The sequence below is a fragment of the Corvus cornix genome, chromosome 2 (genome assembly GCF_000738735.6).
Source record: "Corvus cornix cornix isolate S_Up_H32 chromosome 2, ASM73873v5, whole genome shotgun sequence".
Lineage (NCBI taxonomy): Eukaryota > Metazoa > Chordata > Aves > Passeriformes > Corvidae > Corvus > Corvus cornix.
The window spans coordinates 86,985,260-87,009,619 of NC_046333.1; the positions used below are offsets into that span (position 1 = coordinate 86,985,260).

General features: G+C 39.1%; 1 protein-coding gene across 2 annotated transcripts in view; it reads right to left on the reverse strand.

Annotated features, from left to right (window-relative positions):
• Nucleotides 1-24,360, reverse strand: part of GALNT1 (polypeptide N-acetylgalactosaminyltransferase 1) — an 87,340-nt gene that overhangs the window by 45,249 nt on the left and 17,731 nt on the right. The window contains exon 2 of one of the 2 annotated variants that reach the window (XM_039550171.1): nt 16,658-16,832. The gene's annotated coding sequence lies outside the window, so the exon portion shown is untranslated. The remainder of the gene's footprint in view (nt 1-16,657; nt 16,833-24,360) is intronic. The other variant, XM_039550172.1, reaches the window with a different exon arrangement.

Genomic DNA, 24,360 nt, shown 5'->3' on the forward strand with positions numbered 1-24,360 from the left:
AACATTCATCATGTGAAACATTAAAGTGAGTGACCAAAACAGAGCCCTTGGCTGAGCCACTGGAAAAGAAGGTAGGCACTCTAATGACATGAGAAGAAACTCTCTGGATCCTCTGGAAACCAGAACAACTTCAGTGAATGAAAACCAGGAACATCTTGGGAAGTAGGGTCTCAGTCTCTACTGTGTGAATCCCACGGCTAATATTTCTCATGCTTCTCCCATGAAGGACACACTGACATTCTGGGTCCATCACTAGGAATGCTGGCCCACAAATGCCAGGATTTTACACAGGGTCTAATTGCATATTACACATTCATCACAAAGATAAATGCTTTACTTTCAGCAAACCAAAAATGAACATCCCTTTTGGTAAAATTAAACAGTAGGCAAGGTTAACAACGTACCCATAAGCCACCATGATCATTTACTAGGTATGCAAAGCTAAAGTTAGTGATTCTGATACTTAAACTGACTTTATTAGTTTAATATTTGATTACAGAGTAAACCTTTACACCTTTTCAACATGTATACATTACAATTTTAGAATGCCAACCTTTGAAATTCTCTTTTGCCTTATTCCAGTTACAGACTTTGTTACAAAGACTGCATATTTCCATGACTGGTAGGGCAGAATCAAGAACAGCTTTGAGCTTCCTTACACTAAAATATGGAGGGGTTTAAGTTTTAATTTTTTTTTTTTTACCACCACTGACATATTTCAACTCAAAGTACTTCTGAAATGTTTACCAGTGGGAACAGCTTATGACTTAAAACCAGAATTGTAGACACTCTTAACACAGAAAATGAAGGGAATAAAATAAAGAGACTTCAAAGACACACTAGGAGATTTTACAAATTACATACACAAAGTTCTTCTTACATGCTTTCAGTGAAAACTGAAGAATTTACTGAAAAGGGGAACTTTAGTCACAAGCCTTTGTGCTGGTTTGGGCTGGGGTAGAGTTAATTTCCTTCACGGCAATCAGTAGGGGCCATGTTTTGGATTTGTGCTGGAAACATGTTGATAATTCAGGGATGTTTTTGTCACTGCTGATCAGTGCTTACGCAGAGTTGAGGCCTTTTCTGCTCTTCACCCCACCCCACCAGCAAGGGGGCTGGGAGTGCACAAGAGGCTGGGAGAGGACACAGCCAGGACAGCCGACCTCAACTGACTCAGGCAATATTCCATACCATATGGAATCATATAAAGCTCAGCATATAAAGCTGGGGGAGGAAAAAATAAAGGGTGGGCATGTTTGAAGTGATGGCTTTTGTCTTCCCAAGCCATTGTTACTCATGATGGAGCCTCGCTTTCCTGATGATGGCTGAGCACCTGCTTGTCTATGGGAAATAGTGAATGAACTCCTTGTTTTGCTTTGCTTGTTTGTGCAGCTTTTGCTTTAACTCAATTCATTTTTCATTTTAATTCTTCCCATTCTCTCCTCTATCCCATCGGGGTGGTGGGGAGTGAGTGAGTGGCTGCCGCATGGGGCTTGGATGCCAGCTGGACGTAAAGAACATCAGCTGTAACTATGCAAAAACTTCATTAAAAGCCTTGTTAAGACTTCCCTTCCTTTAGTATTTTACTGTCATAATTTGACCCCTGCCTACCTCCACCCTTCTTAAGGGAAAATACCACGACTTCCCTCTTCTAAATACAGCTTATTTCTTCTTATCGGCAGCAGACACATTCCTATCTCCCTGCATCCCTGTACTCTGAAGTCACACAGGTTTGGATGGCACAGCAACACAGAAGCCTGTGACCTTCCACTTGTACAAGGTTAGAAGGGTGTACATCCCCCTCTGCTTCCTGCATAGGTGCACATCAAATGCCAAGAATGAATTTTGTTTGGGATCTCAGCTTGTATCTATATAGTTTTGGGGTACAGGGATGACTGTATGAAATTAAGAACTGCAAAAGCATCTGTAACTAACAACTTGATGATAAAGTAACAGATGAAATTACCACAATGAAACATTAGGTGATGTATGTTGAGAAAAAAATCCTAGGGGTTGTTTTGTTTGGGGTTTTTTGGTTGCTTTTTCTGATCTTTTTTTTTAAATAGACATGAGGGTAGACCTGAACTCTGGATCTTGGGAGCTGTACTATAAAGTTCTGTAAAACCATCAGCAGCAGCAAAAGAAAAATAAATTTGTTACAGACTACTACGTAGAAAACAGAAACCAAACCATCACTGTGCCATTACACAGTATCTGCTTTCCCATCTTGAGTGCTGTGTGAACATACAGTCTTGTCATTTCAAAAAGGATATAGAAGGATTAGAAGGAACAAGTGAGAAGTGCAAAAGGATGAATACGACAAAGAACAGCTTCATTATAAGATGAAAGTAGCATTTTTCCTCTCTGGAAAAGATGCAACCTAAATCAAGTGGCAGGTCTATAAAATCAAAAGCTGTACAGAGATGGCAAATAGAGATCAACTGTTGCCTTTTACTCCTTCCTCTTGTATTGGCAGAAATCAAGTGAATTTAGCAGCAAGAGGTTAAAACCCAAAAAAAGAATGTATTCCCTACAATGGTAGTCATCCAGGGGAACTGCCTGCCACCATCCCCTGCCAGGGCTGCAAGTCTCTTCATCAGCTATTAAATACCAAGTCCTCACTCCTACTTCAGGCAGTCCCTGACCATGAACTTCTGAGCCACTGCATTCCAGGAGAGTACAGCGAGGAAGCATCATTCCAGTTTCCCCTATTCTCTGCCCTAGATATGTATATCAACCACTGGCAGAAACAAACACTGTATACAGACAAAATTTGTCTGACACAGTATATGACTGCACTTAAACTCTTCACACAATAGGTTTCTTTTGCTCCAAAGTGGGACACCATAGAAAGGATTTGGCAAAGAATCAAGTCATACCACCACCCTGCTTGTACTTAAAGAACACAAATGCTAATAAAATAAAACGCGTTTTGAAAGAAAACTCTATCAATTCTTATTATTTCAGACTTCTTGAAGTTCAGACTTGCGTGATATTAGGCTATAAAGCAGTGTAAAACACACACTGCACAGTGCTTTGGGGTCCTCAAATTAGGAAGACATCAGGAGAACCATAATCTAGACTAGTGTCCATAAAAATACCAACTATATCAAGTGTTTTAGAATGCACAGCCTGGTGGTATATCTGCCTCTAACACAAGAAAATTCCTTTGTCAGTTCAGTGAAATGTCAAAGAAAGACTTTGCGAACCCTTGGAATCCTCCGAGGGTTCAGGCAAGTGATGAAAAGACAGCCATGCAAAAGCTCAACACACTCTGTTTTCCATTGATAAGGCCCTTCCCTGTGCCTTTAGATGAAGGCTCTCATTCCCTTGGGCAGCCTACCATCTCATGAATTACACTGTATTTTCACCCCTGGTTTTATGACAGCACTCTCCCTCTCTGCTTCCCCGCAGAATTCAGGCAGCACAGCAGTGAAGCAGAGGGGCCCAGAAACTCTGATGAAGCAACTGCTCTCAGCATACTTTGACCCAGAGCTCTGGGAAGAGGGCTCTGCCACCCAGGGCTTGAGCCCTACGTTTGTCTTCTCCCTCCGTTGCTGGAGAGTTGGTGGTGGCCTCAGCCATGGGAGGGACGCTCTGCCTGAGGTGTTGCTTCTTCAGTGGAAGAGGCTATGGAGCAAAGTGAGCAAGAACTAACTGTAGGTGGATGTATTTCCACAGAGACCTTGAAGTGCCACAAGTCGAAGCCCCACGATGCAAAAAAAGAAGAGGCACCTAAGCCTTGCACTCAAAGCATAAGCGGATGGAGACTCCCAAGACAGGGGCTGAGAGAGACAAATCCAGGAAATTAGCTACTTGTGGCAACAGAAGGAAAGCCTGCAGAAGTGCCCTTCCAGAACAATTATACTGGCTGGGATGCTGTACGAAGAAAGACTGACGAATATGCCTGAATTACATTTCCTGAGCACGTGAGGAGGTTCCCACATAATCCTGGAGTACAAGTCAGAACGAAACAAGAGTAGCAACAAGAAAGGCACCTTAAGGATATATAAAAAAAAAAAAGTCTGAGAATAAAGCAGATCCAGCGCTGAGCATGGCAAAGGCTAAGATACTCAGTGGCTTTTTCAGCTTCTTTGTTATTGGGTTCCCCATTCCAGAACCTAGTGGCAGAGTCTGAGAGAGTGAAACTTTACATGCAGGACACACAGACTGAGTCAGGGATCTCTTAAACCACTTGGACATGTGCAGCTCCATGGCATCAAAAAGGTGGCATCTGAGGGTGCTGAAGGAGCAGGTGGATCTTACTGCAGGGCCATTCTCTATCATCTGTAAAAGGTCTAAAATGGTGATCCAGAGCTGCCTCAAGATTAGGAAAAAGGCTCTCATCAAGAAAGAAAAGGAGAATCTGGAGAACCATCTGCTAGTCAGTCTCACTTCAGTCCTTGAAAATATTATGTAAGAAATCTTACATACAAACACACAAAAAACCAAACCAAACAACAAGCAACAAAACAAACCCAACCCCAAACAGATCACCACAACACAGAAACCAAAAGGGGAACAGGCAGCATGGATACACCAAGGCCACACCATACTTGAACAACTCGGCAGCTTGCTTCAAGGAGAGCACTGGTTTGGTGAACAAAGGAAGAGCAGTGAATGGTGTTTGCATTAGCTTCAACAGGGACTGTGACAGTCTTCCAGAGTACTTTTTCAGAACTTAATGAGATTTAATCTGAAGAAGTGGGCTATCAGGGGGGTGGACAGCTAGCTGGACAGCCAGGCTTTATGTGCTCTGACCAGCAGTACAAAGTCCAGCTGACAGACAATCACTGGTGGCAGCTGTCTGAGGCCAGAACTGGAGCTGATACTCGTTAGTGTCCTTACTGAGAAGCTGTGGGATGGGACTGAAAGCATACTCAGCAAGGTTGCTGGTGACACCCAGCTGGGGTGAAACATGCAGACAATAACCTGAAACAATATGCAGGAATGGATCTGGGTGTCTGGTTCAAGGGACATCCAAAGGTTAGAAAAACAGTCAGGTTAAAACCTCAAAAATTTAGTAAGTAAAAAGTACAAATTCCTGTACTTAAAGGCCAAGTTGGATAGGGCCCTGAGGAACTTGATCTAGCTGGTGGCATCCCTGCCTATGGCAAGGGGCTGGAACTAGAATGATCTTTGATGTCCCTTCCAACTCAAACTATTCTATGATTCTATGATTATTATCCATATAGGCTGGGTATTACCATGCTAGGAAGCTGCTCTGCAGGAAGAAACCTTTGAAGCCTGATAGCAAATTTAAAATTAATAAGCAGTGTGTCCTTATGGCAAAGAAAGCCAACTGCATCTATAAACTAGTCCAGCAACCACAGAAATAATCCCCAAATGCATAGGTTTAATAACTGCATTTACCTACAGAGTAATGTAATAAAACTGAAGATTTTTGCAAAACCAAGTATTTTTCATCTCTTCAAAATACTGGATTATAGATGACAAAACTCTTACACCATGGAAGAAAAAAGAGTATTAAAAACACCTTGGGAAGGGTAGAAACGAAGGCTGTACTTTATCAAGAATAAAGACAAAAGAGGAAAAATGGGTACATTCAAGTCTTGTTACTTCTGAAGGTCAAGTGAATTTTTCTTCCCTGTGACAAAATCCATGATACATTTGACACTATAGGAAAAGGTCATCCTTAAAATTACTGCTCATATAAAGAGCATTATTTCACATAACCACCTCTTTTACACACACAGTTGGCATGGCACGAAAACTTGCTCTTTTTCAGTATGGCATACAAATACTCAGTCATTTTTATCTTTGGATCAACTTTATCTCTGTTTATACTAGTGATCAGTCTTCAATACGACTTTGTGGCAGACCTGACAAAGGACTTCATTGCCGTTATTCAGCTAAATCAGGATTCTACACTGGATGCAGCACGTAACCAGACAAAGCTGATGTAAAGTTTGTTTTCCAGACTTTCAGATATGAATAAACAGAAGCTGGCACAAAGTAAGGGCTCGTCAAAATCCTGACACAACATCTGCTATATTTAAGCTACTAATATCAATTTAAACTAAATGGCAAATGATTAACTGAACAGCATCTAAGGAAAGACTGAAAGCCTACACAAAGCTGAATTTTCAGCTTCTCCGTCTACTTAGTAATGACAGAAGTGATGCCAACACTACAGTCAGGTTTCAGAACTACTTTTGCTACTGTGCTGATGTGTTTTGATTTTTGTTGGCTTATTTTTTTTACTGGCCTATGCCCTAAATTGGTTTTAGTGCTTGTTTGCAGAGAGCTGATTACCATCAGAACGTCAGTAAACAGGTCAGTTTGAGGATAAACAAAGCACTACCTTTCAATGCTATAAAAGCAAGTGTAAAAAAATGTTTAAATCAGAAGGTCAGCCCATCACCTGTGGAAAAAGGGTTATTCTTCATCTTTTTCACAGAAACACAAATACATCCAGTAAATTTCAACAGGCAAAAATAATACTAAAGAGTTTGAGGGTGCCAGTACTCTTCTGCTCAGAAGTTAATATAAGAGAAGTAGGTTTCATGGGGCTATGCTCATTGGAGGGATTTTGAAAGGTTTTAGTACTCATCTGTTGAGTACAATTCAGCAAGTAAGTTCTGAGGATGTGATGAGAGAAAGCAGATCATACCAGTCTAAACAGTATGAAAACAAATCATTAAAAGCAAACCTGCTCTTCAGAAAAATCTGAGAAATGTAGGTCAGTAAAATAAATTTCTATTCCTTTTGCTCTGTGTAGGAAGACTGCACTTTTAATTCATCAGAAGTGATGTTTTAATTCATAAGTCAATTTTTTAATTGACCATTTGAAAAAAATATCAATTAAGTTTCCAAAACTGGTAGGCCTTGGAATAAAGGCAGAATAACACAAACATAGAAGTAGCTGACTACAGTTGAAAAACAAGGATGAACTTCATATACCAAGGCAGAAGCTATTGGTTCATACCTCCTTTCCTACAAATGAATAGAATGCATCATTATACTTACAAAAGTAGAAGCTCTTGTGAGGTTAAAATCTCTCATCACATAGAAAACCAATACCCAAAATGGAACAACAGATATGCACTACAACTACAGTTTTATCAAACTGTTTATAACTGTATGGGAACCATGCGACCGAGTACTTGAACCTCTGATTCTCCCTGTTTAGAATCACAGAATCATTGACTACTTCACTCTGGAAGGGGCCTTCTTACCCAAGTAGTCTTTACTTAACCCCTAAACTTTTATGGTTAGTTCTAAGTACTTCTACATAGTAAGGAAATTACATTTCTGAATTGAAAAAAATTTGGCTTTTAAAAAGTTTGACTTTTAAAACAAGTTCTTTCAGTTAATCCAGGAAAGTTAATTGAAAATACAACGCTACTTTGGTACCTATAGTTTTCAGAAACCTCTTAGCTATAGTCACTGAACTTCTGAAAACAGCTTATAATTTTGCAAATCAGTTCTTAATGGTTTCTCAAATGAGTTTGTAAGCATGCCAAATTCCCTCAATAGAGCATTTTTGAGAATGAAATAAAATATTATTTACACAACTGCTCAAATGAAAACCTTTGAAATCACTTAAATTACCCTTTTTCCCAGTCATAGTCAGACCTTTTTAGATTGACTTTAAGAAAGCCTTGTCTTGCTTGCAGGAAGAAACTGCAATGGGAAAGGTTTCAAAGGACCAGATGAACAATATCTTAATCAAATAATAAGAGTTCAAACGAATCCAATCCACAGATTTTGGATTTACATTCTTTTTTTACAGCAATTTTTGCTATGCAAGAAAAGGAATAAATTGATCCAGGAGGGAGATGAAATATTCCCTATCAGAATATCACTGTAAATATTGTAAGAGCTCAAGAGGATAGCTAAAATTTGAAAATTAAGAATACAATAAAAGTACAAGGACTCCTGCTGTCATATAACCAGCTGAGATTCACTAGATGTCTGCTCTATGACTTTGAAGTAGATTTCAAATGTCTGAGGCAACAACTTCATTTCTCAGTTGTTCTACAGGTCGAATGAAAATTATCTAAAACCAGACATCTCATTCAGGGATTCTCCACATATTTCCATTTTTTCAACTGCTCTAAAATTTAAAATATACTTCTACTATGTCCAGTGAGAAATCAGAATACATTACTTAATATTGCCAATCCTATATCAAAAAACAACTACACATCTTTTTACAGTACTGCTTCAAATATTTAGAGTACATCATTAGCCCATGTTAACTGCAACACGTAACAAAATGAATACACAGATATACAACACCCTGAAGCAAAGAGAAGTAGGAGGTGTTTGCATGGGCATTAAGTTATTGGGTGTTGCAGTACTGGCAGGTAAGTTCAAACCACTACTATTCAAACCTTTTCCCTCTTAGACCGAAAAGCAGAATTGCCTCTCCTGACAGGTGCAGAATAGGCAATCCTTTTAGGAAAGCAGATTTATAAGCCGAAAGACAGTTATTTCTTTTCCTGAAACAACTGCAGTCTTAAATTGGGTTACTGACACCTCAGATGCTGACAGAGAGCAAACTTTCCTCTTCAAAGCCATAGCTACTTCACATGTACACTCTGGGAGGGCTGCTGAGGGTGCTTGACTAAGAGTAACAGCCAGCTAGAGAACACAGGCAGTATTTTCATCACTGAGTATCAGAGGCAGCACAAAGACAATGAGCAATTCATGAGTGAAAAGCTTTTGTTGTTAACAGCAGCAAGAGATGATTTAAGCTCATAAACCCTTGACATGCAATAATTAATGGCCGAAGATGCATCAGTAAGACCTATTTGAGCCTTCTGCTACCCTTCACAGCAGCCTAGAAGGCTGAAGTGGACTAGAACCACTGAGTAGTTTTTCTTTTTGGAAGATTCACAGATGGTGACCCAGCACTTAGCTTTTTCAGCACAGCAACACTCCTGCCGATCAGCATCCCAGAGCTATAAACTGACTGCAGTCTTTAATAAATCCCTGAAGAGCTGTGTTAGCTGTCTTTCAACCTCAACACTGCAGGACTTTTAGAGGAAAATCGAGGTCACATCAACACAGGTGTTCTAGGTGAGGACCTCCATTTCCTCGAGAAAAACAATTTGTCATGTGAGGTACAGACTGTGCAGGTTTACTATTACTCAGAAGAAACAGTTTAAAACTAAGTAATTTTAGGCTCCCTATTGGAGCTAAGTGGTCTTTTAAGAGATTAAAAGCTGAACTACCCAAAATTTATATTCAAGTGGAATAGTGTCACAGTAGTAGAGATTAGGCTATTAGGATCCTATTTGCTGTCTGCAAGGAAAAGCTGTAAACACCTCCATATGTTTAGGTACTTGATCATGTGACAGGATGTAACACAGCATGAAGGCTTCTAGCCAAAAGCAGCATCACTTGGCCTTACAAGGCATACGTTCACTAAGAAACAAAGCATGTAAGCAGTCAAGAATTTCTAATGATCAAGAAGTCATACATTCCAAAGATTATTTTAAATAACTTGGCAGGTGCCAGATGAGCTGTAAGTAGAATAGGCTAGCTGATAGGACTTCTTTTAAAGTTAAAATTCCTTCTGGAAAAAATTAAATTTAGTATTGTGAGAAAGATTCTTTAAGAAATCATATGCAGGAGATTAGATTATGTGGAAGTAAAAGAACAGTAAGCAGTTTCATAGTCTCAATGCTCATATTTTCCATCTTCCTTTAAAATGTTTCTGCATGGTTCAGAAAACCAAATTGTCTTCCAAAATGTTTTAAAAGTTCTATATTTAAATGTCTAACAGAAAACTCAGAATTTACCAGCTGAGACTGAACTAAAATGGATACTATCCTTATCAATAGGTTGCTCTTCAAACAAATGTGTCAAATAACAGAATTTTCTGCAGACGATACTTTCTTCAGTCTGCACATGTCAATGCTCATAAATGTCAGGTAGCATTTGCTTTTGAAGTATTTTGAGGAAATAAGCAAATTCTTCTTGAAAACAGTGACGAACACAGACAAAAGGGTTTCAAATTTACTCTCTGTTCTTCTATTAAGTTAGAAGAGAAGAAAATTAGAAACTCAGGTGTCAGAATGAAAGAACTACAAACTTCAAGGAGAAGTCTTTTACTACTTGAAGGTCAGGTGAATTCACCATCACGAAGCTAGCTACACATTTTTCATAGACAAATACCTATGCAGGCTCTGAACAATCAAGTGAATAAATCTTATACAAGACATCCTTGACAGCTTCCTTGTATGTTGTAAGAAATTGTTAAATCTTTCAAGCTAAGTCTCAAATGTTCTAAAATATCAAATCTCTATAAAGCTTCTGATTATTTTTTAGGTATATATCAAAGCCACAAGTTAGAGCAGAATAAAATTATTCATTAATTCTTCAAACACTTTAAAAGATGGCAGAAAATTACATAGGCAAATAGCCATCATTAAGGGTGAATCACTAATGGGCAAGAATTTGATTTAAAGAAAAGCAGAGTCAGCTAATTAGAGAAAAAAATATATTATAGAGGAGATTTCCAGTCACTAGATTCAATCATCCTTGTCTGAGTAACTGCAGACACCTCTAATCCTGAAAACTTTCTACTGTAGATTAAAAATCCAGAAGGGAAAATTGAAGAAATACCAAATAACTTTGAAGAACACTTTTTCTCTGCCTTCTCTGCCTATGTGGTAAATATTCAAAATAGTGTTTTAGAAGAAAAGCTTTGAAAAAAACACAGATAAAGAAGAAATTATGATACATGCTGGGGCTATAGGGTGTTTATCCCAGAGGAGCTGGCTGAATTCTGCCTAGAGTAACAGCAGAACTTGCTGACAAATCAAATATAGGCCGATATCAAATTAAAAACTGCTGATAAGATAACACATACTAATCGTGAAGACTTGAAGAATTGGGATATGTAATTTGAAAACATAAAGGCGACAATCATTTAACACATTTAACATTGCAGTTCTACTATCGCAAGTAAAATGAAGAATGATATTGCAAGTAGAATGAAGAATGGCAAAGAATTCAAACAAGTTAACAAGTTCTACTTCCCATTCCTTTAAAAGTGGCACTGAAGATAGTTTAAAATAGAAATTGAAAAGCACCACACCTCATTATGTCTAGGGAAACATCAAAATTCTAACCAAAATAAATCAGTAGTTTTGCAGGGCTAAACACTTTTTGAAATACAGAGAAAACATCAGATCTCCATCCAGAAAAGTCTAGCAACAACAACAAAATATCAGGAAGTATGCATGCTTCTCTTTCTCTAGAAAGAAAAGACTGATCGGATATGGAGAAAAAAAAGAAAAGCATTATCAAATTTTGCAATACATTCATGAAATTTTTGCAATGTTTCTCCCAAAAACTTGTGCTTTATATACATAGGCAAATAAAAAGTCTACCTAGAGAGCAAAAGGCTGTATTTATACAGAAAGGCCATACAGTTTATAAGCGTACATTCTCAGATAAGCCTGTTCTCACATCATAAAGCTGTCTGCTCAGCAGGTAACTTCTGCTGCTAACAACTGCTTTGTTCTTAATTAACACACACAGTATCGCACTAAGGAGAAGATTCTTCACATCCATCTTTCCCTTTCCCCCTTAGACTTCCTTGGTTTAGATGCAGTTTTTCTTAATTCTGTCTTTCCAGAGATCGCTGATGTCTTAGGTTACAATGTAAGATGTAACCAAAAGTATGTGTTCTATCACCATCTGTTAAAACCGGGTAGGGCAGGGTTCTTTATCTCTTCCACGACACACCCCTGATAACTCCCTTTGGGGGATATCTTCTGTTAATGGGCCGTCCAGCCTCACTGCATGACTCATAAAATTGTATCCTCCCATTGTGAGGTGCTCAGCCCAGGGGGAGGAACCAAGTATTCCTACCTGGATATACTCTGAGGTTTGGAACACCACACTCAGCCCTTTTCTACTGGATTCCCAGAGGACAAGAGCTACATAACCACCACTGGACCTTCTGAGGAGGACCAGACCCTTCTACAGGATCACTGCTTCAACAGAACCACATCTATCACCTCAAGAAGACTGCAGCCACCACTTAACTGGAGTGCTACCACCACCCTGCCCGACAGGGTGTCAGGTTGTATCCTGACCCTGTCAGTGTTTCTGTACTACTGCATTTATTTTTAATTTTCCTATTAAATTGTAGTTCTGATTTTGAGTCTCTCACTGGTTTGCTTTCAAACTAGTACAGCTGACAACACAAGTTTGAGAAATATCACACTTTTAAGTCCTTGGTTTCAATTGTTAATCCATGCAAATGTACATATGGTATAAAAAGAACAACGATGAGATTTTTTTCAACCATGAGACTCATAAATTTTTCCATGTAAAGTTTATTTCTAAAGTAGGCATATTTTGGGTTCTACACTGAAGAGGTGAACAAGAAGAAAAGAACTGTCAGATAAAAAGCTAAAAAGGCAGAATAATAAACGCAGAGTTCTGGAAATCCTGTAGAACTTGAGAACATTTTCCAAGACTGGACAAGGCAAGAAGAAACTGATAGGGAGAAGCTGCTAGAATAGTTTGCAAGCAGAACAATATAGCAATGGCTCTTCTTCAGGACTAGAGTCCTGGATCTTTGTCCATGTGGCATTTTGGTCGTCAGCACTGGTACTGATATTTCCACAGGAACTGAACTTAAGCTCTAGAATTCAGACTTCAGGTGAGCTACAGAGGTTTATATGCTGACCTGTGATGCCTGACATTACAAGAGAGTTTACAGAGGTATCAATACTGTCCATTGTGAACAAAGGCTTGCAAAGGCTGGTTTCACACTGAGACATTCTCACCACAGTTCTACTGTCCCTTTCCTTTTCAGTGCCTTTTTCTCTTTGCTATTCAGCAAGCAAACTATCCGTAACTCTGCCAGGGAGCAGCTATCACCAATTCAGGTCTCTGCAAGCAGATGCCCCCTCCTACCCCATTGTTCTTACCTCTATGGTAGCTTGCTACCATACCAACAAAAATTAAGATAACAGGTAAAGTAGAGACAGGATGGAAAATGATCTGCTACTGCTGGACTCAAGACTGTAGAAGAAGAGGAAGAGAAAGTGGCAGAAGAACCCACCTATCTAAGAAATATAAAGTAACTCATACGATTCAAAAAGCATGGGGCACACAGCATCCACCCATCCAATTAAATACATTTCTGTAACTGTAAAGGTAGACAAATATGGGCCAAATCACAGAGATTTTAATTGGCCATGCCCATACTTCTTCCTAATCTTCAACTTCATTGACAAATATAGAAATTTACATTCAAGTTTACATTTGGTCAAAAGCAGCACTATGGAAAAGATAAGTAGAATTCTATAGAAACAGCAGTTGTATTTTGTTAACAGCTTAAAAAATCTGCACTTTTTTTTAAAAAAAGGCAAACATATCATGCTTTGAGTTCATTTGTGAAAGAAAATGCTAGAAAAACAAAAATCAAAACTTTTAAAAAATAGTTCTCACTTAGGCCATGGGAATTATTTAAACAAAGTCATTTTCAAAAGAAAATGCTACATTTTCATTATTCTGTAATAAATGCTTTTCAAATGTAGCTGGATTTTATTTCTTAAATATTTCTTTTTATTTCTTAAGTATTTCTTTCTGTGGAAGAAAAATGGCAGATTCACTCAGACATTAAATTTCAAGACTATACTCTTCAAGCTAGTGATTCCAAAACATGTTTTTCATCTGGCCTAACTTGTAAGTTTTCATCCTAGTATGAAAGAGGTTTGACAAATTTAAATAAAATAGCCGTAGCAAGATATAGGAAATGCATCAGTAAGGTAAAAAAGAAAATAAAATTTAGAATTTATTTGTTGTGCTGTACAGCAGTCCAGAGAAATCTGAAGAGTGTGATATGCAATTTGAGACAGAAAGATTATTTTGTGGAAGAGTTCACTTGTTTCCCCAGTTACCTATAAGTGTGACGATAACAATTTTCTGCATAGTTGCATAGAGAAAACAATCAGCAGAACATTCGGTATGGCAGGTATGCATCAGACTTGACTAAATTACTTACATTTCCTCAAATACTTTGGTGCTTACTACTTTGCCATTCTGTTTTCCCAGAAACTGTCAGGCACTTCATGGAAAAAACAGCTGGTGTATTTAATTTGACACATGATTTTTGAAAGTATAAAGCTTGTAGCAACTTGAGCTTTTTTACAATTCAAAATTAATTCCTGACTAGAAGCCAAGAGACAGACTCACCATAAAAAAGGTCAGTCTGTCAGAAAACATTAAAGAAAGGAATATGATGGAACTGTTTTGGAAATTCAGCTATATATTAATTGAAAATCATGGAATTTGAGAAATAAAAATAACTGTTAAAATTTAAATTAAATCAGATCAGAGATCAGACACTTTTTAAAACATCTTTTAAAATTCTGTGCTCCAAGACATTTAAAATTACTTTTCAGTACCTTTTCTGAAAGATTTTCATGTTCTCTGAAAGCATTAGAATCCTTACAAGGAGACTAGACATGTCTGAGAAGCCAGACCACAGCTAAAGACTTATCAACACACTATTACTGTGTAAGTAGCTGCTACTCCAACATGCCAGCCTTCTGCTCTGCCAGCAAAAATCTACACAGCAAGGAACAAACTTAACCAGAGAACTGACACAACTGAAAAATAACCAAGAACAATTGTGTTTATTCAGCCACACTGGTCCCTCAGTGCAGACCCAGACCAATCCCCCCAACAGAAGTTATTTCTACTCAAATCTGTTATCTCATTAAACTCAACATTAGAGTCAAAAACCACAGAAGAGGTGATTGGGCTACCATGAAAGAAATATCAGTGAAGATACCACTTGAGCAGCCAAAAGAAGTAAACCCAGAAGTAAAAAATTTGCTCTACCTTTTTTTACCCTAGATTTTTTTCTTAGTAGCCTCTACTACTAAAGAGTATTAGGTAGTAATTTTGGATATAATTTTTCCTCTCCTCTAAACTGATACATGTTCCATTTATACCTTTTAAGCACTGAATTTCAGAGTACAAGTTAGATCTTTTCAAGTTGACTGGAAAAGGACCTACTCAAACATGAAACAGGCTTTTCCCATTTTACCCTGCTGAACCTGAACTTCAGAATTGGGCCCAAAGAGTCCTTCAGAACTCAGCCTGTGAAAACTAATCTATGAAAACTGCTAATAGGTTCCAGGAAAGAAAAAAATCAGGATGAAAAATTAGCACAAAATGCCAATACCGACGATTCCAAGTGCAGGACAGCATTTAACACACTAAATACAACTGCACTGGCTAAACTTTTCTGCCAAAGGAAATGGACTTGTCATCCCACATCTTTGCCTGTCCATCCCAATAAACTTTGGTTCTTCATCTTGCTTCAATCAAGCTTAAAAAAAGTGTGGGAGATGCACACACAGAGGAGGCTTCACGAGTACTCAGTTGTTAAACACCTCACTGCACACCCAGTGACTACACAGTGGTAGTTTAATAAATCTTCTTTGGTCTGACAAGGATGGTTTAAGGGTACTGTGTTTGTTGTAGAAACACAGAAAATGAAACTCAGGCTTTCTTAGGTCATCTGGATGGAAAGTTGATCTGAATTCCAGCTCACTGGACTAGATAACTCTTTTCAAGATATACTGAGAAGGTAAAGGTAAAATTAGGAAAACCAATAATGAGGTCTTTTATCCACTTGGATACTATACTTCCCAATACTCAGAGACAACCAAAGTAACAGTTTAATTAGGTCTGCGCTAATATCCAAAGGGTTTCTTATGGACACGTGTTCAATAGCTGCAGAAAACTGAACTGGTCCAACAGGATGTTGAAGGAACAGTAAAATATGGAATACGCATGCGGAGTATTGACCCTGGCTGGATGCCAGGTGCCCACCAAAGTCACTGTTCCTCCCCTCCTCAGCTGGACAGGGGAGAAAAAATATAACAAAGGGTTTGTGGGTCAAGATAAGGGCAGGGAGAAACCTCTCACCAGGGACCACCACAGGCAAAACAGCCTCATGATGGGGAAATCAGTTCAATTTATTACCAATCAAATCAGAGTAGGATGAGAAATAACAACAAATCTTTAAAAAACTTTCCTCCCACCCCTCCCATCTTCCTGGGCTCAACTTCACTCCCAGTTTTCTCTACCTTCTCCTCCCCCTAGCAGCACAGGGGAACAGGGAATGGGGGTTACAGTCAGTTCATCACATCCCAGCTCTGCCTCTCCTTCCTCCACAGAGGGAGGATTACTCACACTTCTTCCCTGCTCCCACAGGAAACAGCCCTTGACAAACTTCTCCAACTTGAGTCCTTCCCATAAGCTGCAGTTCTTCATGAACTGCTCCAGTGTGGGTCCCTTCCATAGGGTGCAGTCCTTCAGGAACAGACTGCTCTAGGATGGGTTTCCTGTACAGTACCCCAGACACTCTACCACTAAGTGATGGGCTCGGCCTTGGCCAGTGGCAGGTCCCTCTGGGAGATGGCTGGCATTGCTTCCATTGGGCACAGGGGAAGTTTCTAGCAGCTTCTCAGAGAAGACGCCTCTAACTCACTAGCAAAACCTTGCCACGCAAACCTAGTGCAATGCAGTGACAAAGCAGGGGCACACAGGCAGTCATTGAGTGCTCCCTTTGCTCTGACACACACCCAAAGCTGCCAGACCTGACCAAAGCACCAAAAATTCCTGGAACACACTCTGTACTCACCTCCTCTGCAGGTTTACAGCCATCGGGATGGCCCACTAGCACTGGTGGCAAAGTCCCAACACATTGCTGTAGAGCACCTGTGGCAGGAACCATAGAGGAACAGACTGGCCTAGGCCATTCCGACATGAACGGAGAGGCAAAAGAGGTCTTCCACCAGCAAGGTCTTAAGGCTGCCCTAGAAGAAAAACAAATTCAGATAAGTTCCTAGCTCAGTACTGGCAGAGCTTGAGGTGGAAGGGGAGGAAAGTTTCCCATTTAAGATTTCAAAATCTAAAATCCCATGCAAGGAAGAAGGAGTCAAAGATTGTTTCTAAAAGAAGGCAGTGAACTGAGCTTGTGAGGAAAACAACATATGCAGGGTAGAGTGGAGAGGTGGAACAAGTCATCAACATTTTTTAGCCTTCCAGATGATATGATTTAAGTGGGAGGACTGCCTGTCCTCCCAAATAAGCCGTTATCTATTTTTGAGTTCTATATATGTCGTCCTCTATCCAATCATGAATACTTAGCACAACAAACTATGAATTGTTCTCAGTAAGGCAAGAAAACAGCCTCCTCAAAAAACAGCACACATTCACATGAGCAACTCCCCAGATGATCACTCTTTTGGACTAAATCTTCCTATACATATTCTAGTTTATAGATGTAGGGGTTTTTACATTCTTTCATCTCTCGCCCACAAGTTAAACATTAGCATTTATAATGACAGCTTTTGTAAAAAAAAAAAAAGGTGTTATTACAGTAACACAGACTTGACGCTTAAGAAGCGACATTTTTTCACTTCTAGAAAAAAAGTGACACCTGAAAGATGATGGCTGAGCCTTTCCAAGTCTTACCCGTTAAAACTTTAGCAATATTGAATGAATTCCTTCAAATCTCTGCCTTTGCCCAGTTAATACAGCAATGTCTGAAGGAAATTCTAAGCAGCTGAAAAGTAAAGAATGTGTCTTAACATTCAAGAGAATTTTGTTCAATTTTTAATGCAACTGTAATTTGTCTACACTTAGGTAATATTTGCCATATATTACTTAAGCTTGTATCTTGCACTTGCCACATTATATCTGAACCTACAAAGTTACTCAAGTTTCTTGCTCTGCCTGTTTAAACTGTTACCTCTATACCACCCGTGTGTGTCTAGATTAACATCTTTGCACAAGGGAAGAAAAAAAAAGAAAAGATGCTGATACTCTGGTAAGATGACAGTATGAAGGAAGTATGCGGTAAGGAAGGCTAAGATTGGCAGCGATAGAAAAGGTGTTTGTCAACTGCCTAATCATTAATTATTACCCCTATACTGAAGCAGGTGAAATAAGCATAATATTTGGCAGTTTCCCGTCTTTTGCATACCAAAGTAGAAGGGCAAAATGTCTTGGCTTAAAGGCTGATTATTAAAAGAACTGGCTAAAGATCTCCTAGAAATGATACCAATTTTTACCAAATCTGAAAAAAAACAGGGAGGTTTCAAAGAGCCAGAAAAATATCCAGCAGGAAACCTAACATAAACATGTTTGTTTCTTTTCTGAACATGTTAACATAAGAGCTCATGACATAATTCTGAAGAGACCCAACCTCCTTTATCAAAGCAAATTAGCTTTTGCCTTCAAGAGGTTAAACAGATTTCTATGATGTATCTGACTAGGCTCTATACACTGCACTGTAACATGCACTACACACACAAAAAAATGAGTGTTGCTTATGGTAAATTAGCCTTTTGTGTAGCACTTTTCTTCACTAAAACTCAGGTGCTTACAGAGGAGGAGAACACGATCCTTTTTTACCGATGGGGAAATTGGTCTGTTACTGGCCAAGTGGCTGGCAAGTCCGGGAGCAAATTTTCTTCTATCTGCTCTAAAGTTTAAACTGAAGTATCTTTCTATACATCTGTCTGGTTTCATGAAGATCCTTACTACAGTGATTTTGCTAATTTATATATTTCTTCAAAGGATCCTAAGATTCAGGCTCTTTGTTCAGTGCTGTCCACACACTGACTAGAAATAGTCCTTATAAAACACAACCCCAAAAAGCAAACAGTGAGAGGAGGACACACAGGGTATGGCCCACGTTGCCGCTAGTAAGCAAGGCACAGCTACCAAGGGCAGCTGTTCACTTACTTGTAGTGAGCTTCCACACACTTAAAAGCTTATTATTTCCCTTGATCTTTTCTTTGGGTTACAGAAATGCCAATTCAATTATTCCTTCTGCACATAGCACCTTTTCCAAATCATTAGTCATTACAGTCCTGAGGCAACTTAAGTGTGCCTACATCTTTCTTGAAGTAAAATGGCCAAAACAGATACAATACTTGAATTTCACAATATAGAACAGAGCACAAGGTTCAACTCCTCACCCTCCAGATTATACTACCAATTAGTAATGCCAATACATACACGCACCTCTTCTTTGTCAAAAGTACAGTGTTGGCTTTCATTTTATATTCCATGGTGAGGAATGGGGTGGCAGGAGGAACTTAACAGATGTCCTCCATACTTTACATTATTTTGACCTAAATATAAAGCATTTCACGTATTCTTCTAAATCAAATCCTATTCTCCCAGGCCACCTTTCCAACATTGAAAGCTTTTCTGAATTGCCATCCCACTTTCGTGTAAGTGCATTTATTCCCAAACACATCTTGTCTTTAGATTTCATAACCATATGCTAATTAGCCAGTATGAACAAGAACAGTTAGCTGAAAGAACTATACAAAATCCCATACAATATGCTTTCCTTGCTGAAAGAGAGCTACTGAAAAAAACCTCTGCCTACTGTTAACCTAATGAGTTTACACACATCCTAAAATAGCTTTTTTTATCTGTGCCATATTTCCTTAGTTTGCGTTGTAACCGTATCACATGCGGCTTTCTCCAGTCCACAGGCTTCCTGTTATAGAGGATGTTACACTGGCTTGATTATGCATTTCTGATCTTCACAGAATCATAGAATGGTTTGGATTGGAAGGAACCTGAAAGACCATCCAGTTCCAAGCCCGCACCATGGGCAGGGACACCTTCCACCAGAATAGGTTACTGAAAGCCTCATCCAGTCTGGCATTGAATACGTCCAGGGAGTGGGTATCCATAACTTCTCTGGGCAACCTGTTCTAGTGTCTCACCACCCCCACAGTGAAGTTCTTTCCACATCTAATCTGTATCTAACCTCTTTCAGTTTAAAGCCATTACCTGTTGTCCTGTAATTATCTGTCCTTGTAAAAAGTCCCTCCCCATCTCTCTTTTAGCTCCCTTTAGGTACTGGAAGGTCTAAGGTCTCCCTAGAGCCCTCTCTTATCCAGGCGGAACAGCCCGAAATGTCTCAGCCTATCTGCACAGGAGACGTGCTCCAGCCTTCTGACCACCTTGGTGTCCCTCCTCTGGACTCACTCCAGCAGGTGCACTTTTTCCTTGCTGGGGACCCCAGAGCTGGATGCAGAGCTCCAGTGGGGTCTCACCAGAGCAGAGGGGCAGAATCCCCTCCCTCTCCCTGCTGCCCACACTGCTTTGGATGCAGCCCAGGACACGTTTGGCTCTCTGGGCTGCGAGTGCACATGGCTGGGTCATGTTGAGCTTCTCATCCATCAACAAAACCACTCCCCACACAACCTGTATTTGTACCCCAGGCCAATTCCCCATCCCCCCACCTCCTGCTTATATACTGAGTACGATGTCCTATGGTATGGAACATCCCTTTGGTCAGTTTGGGTCAGCTGTCCTGGCCATGCTCCCTCCCTGCTTTTTGCACACGCAAAGAGCATGAGGCACTAAAAATTCCTTGACTTGGAGTAAGTCCTACTTAGCAACAACTAAAACATCAGTGTGTTATCAACATCATTCTCATACTGAATCCAAAACACAGCTCTGTACCAGCTACTAAGAAGAAAATTAATTCTATCACAGCCAAACCACTTGAAAATGAAGAAAGGATTATTTGAAACTTTTTTAAACCTAAACAAATTTTAGTCAGTTGCTCTAATATGCTGACCAGATTCACAGCCACAGTGTTTGTAGATTGCAAAATATAACTGTCTCATTTTCAAGCAACTGTCTATACTGAATAGTCTCAATATTTGCATTTGTATTATGCAGAGAACTTCCTTCTGATACATTTAATATTAAAAACAGCAAGAATCATGCAGAGCTATCTATGCCCAATGAAATATCTATCCCAACTTGTCACACCTCACTTACCACTTTCACCTCTTCCTAAATATAATACAGATTGATTGTATGATTTTTTAGTCACACATTACCTTTCTAGTCTGTGCAGTCAATTTCTTTTGTATTCAGTGAAACACCTCCCCACACACACAAAATCGTGCACATGCCATAAAGTATGAAGCCAACTCCATTGCATCAAATTACTTTTCTACCAGCTCAGTATGACCCTGCACAAGGTCAGAAAAATCAGTGCAAGAGACTGAACAAAAAAGCATTAAATTATTAGGCTGCCATTAAACTCTGGAGAAAACAGATCTGTAACACTGAGAAAACCACATCATCTTCCTGTTTTCTTGAAGTGACCAAAATACATAAAAAATGCAGAGTGTACAACAAAACAACCACAGTTTGGTTCCTTAAGTCTCCATGGTTTTATCTTATACAGAAAGGCAGCAAGGGAAAAAAAAAAAAATCATTTGAATAAATCTTTCTTAATGGAGACAATCCAAAGATTTTTTTTTTCCCTGCATGCAACTTGTCTGAAACAAAAAAGATTTATAGGCATCATTTATAATAGAATCAGCAAAACCATAAAGAGAGGTATTATGTTTAACAGCTGTTAAGTACACACTGCTATCATATCATCTCCCCAAAACTTAGGAAAAAATCTGTCAAGGTAAGACTTGCTTTGATCAGACTGACATCTAAAGCGTATGTCATTACTTTTCTTGGCCTTCACTGACAGGTTGTTCACCAACCAAGCAATGACTCTGGCACACACAGCCATGCAAACAATGCAGGAGCACCTTCCTCTCACAGGCCTCCTGCTGCCCATGGGGACAGGGACCCAAAGCAACACAAGCCAACACAAGCAGTGTATGAAAGAGACCAAGAGTGATTGAACACATAGAGGTATTTTGAAGTAAATATGATTTTTAGAAGTGCACCCCAACCTGTACCCCCAAATCAAGACTACTGAAAAGCTCATTTTCATGTTACTTGAGAGTACTACACGGCTAGAAAGCACCACGAAAAAATAAAAAATATAAGACAGTCTACTGCTCTCACCAGTGAAGTGTCTACTGTCATATTCAGCATCACTACTAAATCTCTTTGGACTGTAAGAAATGGCTTTTTCATAATTCAAGCTACCTACACAGAATTGTTCAACTCAAAAAAAAAAAAAAAAAAAAAAAAAAAAAAAAAAAAAAAAAAGCTATCTTTCATAACCTCACAACTGCTCTCCAGAAAGACAAAAAACCCAAATTATTCACAAATAAGGAGAAGCACTGCAGGTTTGTAAAGATGACAGAAATCTTTCTTAACTATCATGACTCAAAAACATTAGTAAGGCAATCAGCAAAACCAGTTTATTTTGATAGCATTAACTTACATCAGCCTTAAGTAGGAGCACAGAGCATCAATCCAGGCATGCTCATCTCCAGTGGGACTATCAACAAAGAGTTGTGTGTTGACTGCTTCGAGCTGGCAGACACCCTCTGCACCTTCTCTTCAGCCGCCAGGAAACACTACCCTCATTGTTTCACAAGTATGCAAAGCAACCAGCGCTGGTGTGTATGGAGGATGTGAGCCACAGTGCAAAATGCATTAGACACCTCTCAGCTCCCTCGACTGACAAACATTCACTATGAAGGAACCCAGAAGCCAAAAAAAATTAATTCTGGCGTCAACTTAAGTTTTTTGTTTGCATTGTTTGTTTATAAAGAGTGGGTAGTGTCATTTGCCAGTAATGCTTCTATTGTAATAGGCTATGAAAACATAAAGACTGAGCTGTACTTTGCCCTAAAAACTCCAACTTCCTATCCAATTTCAACTCCAGTCTTGTCCTTTCACCCCTTGCTTGGATGAGTTCAGGTGGGACCAGCAGCAGATGCACATGCCTGACACTACAGACAACACATTTGCTGTGTAAAGAGCAGTGACTTTGGACTTCACCAGCAACTCTTCACCACAAGTCACATGAAGCTCAGGAGACATCAGAAGGTTATCACTTACTCTAACAGATCAAGTAGTCATCTTCCTCAAAAAACACAAGTATGGCAACAGCCTTAGACCAAGCAGCAGCAACCAGGCAGAATCATCAGCCCCTCCACAGTACAAACCAGTAGTAACCCCAGATACCTACATATGTGTGTGCATGTGCATAGTCATGTACACAACGTGAATTTCTTCACTTGGTTTTTATAAATGTGGCTCAGTTTCCATTTTCAGAATACTGTGCTTTGCTAGAAAAAGTGTGCATAACATTAACACTGGCAAACGTTATCAATGAGGGTCCCTTCAGCTGAGAAAGATGGTGCTTTAACATTTTCTAGTCTTCCCTAACCCATAAGAAGACTAAAAGTTTCCAGACCTACTGAGTAAAAACCTATCCTATTTAATCCTATTTAATAATGAATACAAACCAGCTAAATACATAGGTACAATAAAATCAATGACAGCTGCCCTCATAAATTTTACATTCTGTAAAATTGCATGCCCTATGATCAATGCTTTCTTCAACAGCATGCAGAGGGCTTCAGCAGAGCTGCCGGCTTTCTTCTAGGTATAATATTCAAATGAATAACCTGTAACCTCCCTTTCACTGATCTGATGCAAAACACCCAGATAGTAGTAAATCTTACAGGTATGGATGGCATGAGTTTAGGGGGAAAAAAATGTACATGAGTTATTCCCATACCCATTTTATTCATTTCCACTGATAATTACTAATGAAACTACAGAGTGAAATAATTACAAATATCTCCCATTACCTCAGAGATGATCAGAGGGATGCAAAATTACAGACATCCAAATATACTGCTTTAATATTGCTTAAAAGACGACAACCTCAGCCTTCCATGGGCCAAGAAATCAGTTCGCAAGTGTTAACAACTGTGGGATAATAAAGTTACAGCAACTCTATCCTATATGCAGAAAAAGGGAACTACAGAATTGTTCTAGTCAAAGGCTTAGATTTTTTAAGCTCACACACATGGAGTATTATAGAAGGAACGATAGCACATTACTTAGTGAGAAAAATGGGAGGGGGAGGTAACTAAGCAAGATCCTAAGACTTGCCATTCACAAGAGGCAGTACTTGAAATAAATCAACCAGTAAATTTGTAAAAGCAAATGTCACATTTACACAATGCTTCTCAACATTTACAAAGGACCTCAGTGATATTAATATTTTCTCACAAAGATAACAAACAAAGTCCTAAGTGGTAGAAAATCCCCCAAGTAAAACCACCGCTCCACACATCCAATTATGTCTCTTTAGACACTGAGAAATCATTTCTTGCAGCACTCTGGCATGAGACAGACTACTGTCTATTCAGCTCTGTAGCCTCATCACAGAAGAAATATAAATATTAGAGTTCTAAACTAAAGCATTTGTGGCTGTATACAGAGCTTAAAAAGGCTGTTTATATATTTACTGACTTAGGAACTAAATGAAATGATAAAAACTCTCACAAATCAAACAGGAAGTAGTCTCTTGCACTATGTAATTAGCACTTGTTAATCAAAGAGGAAAATGAGAAAATTGTA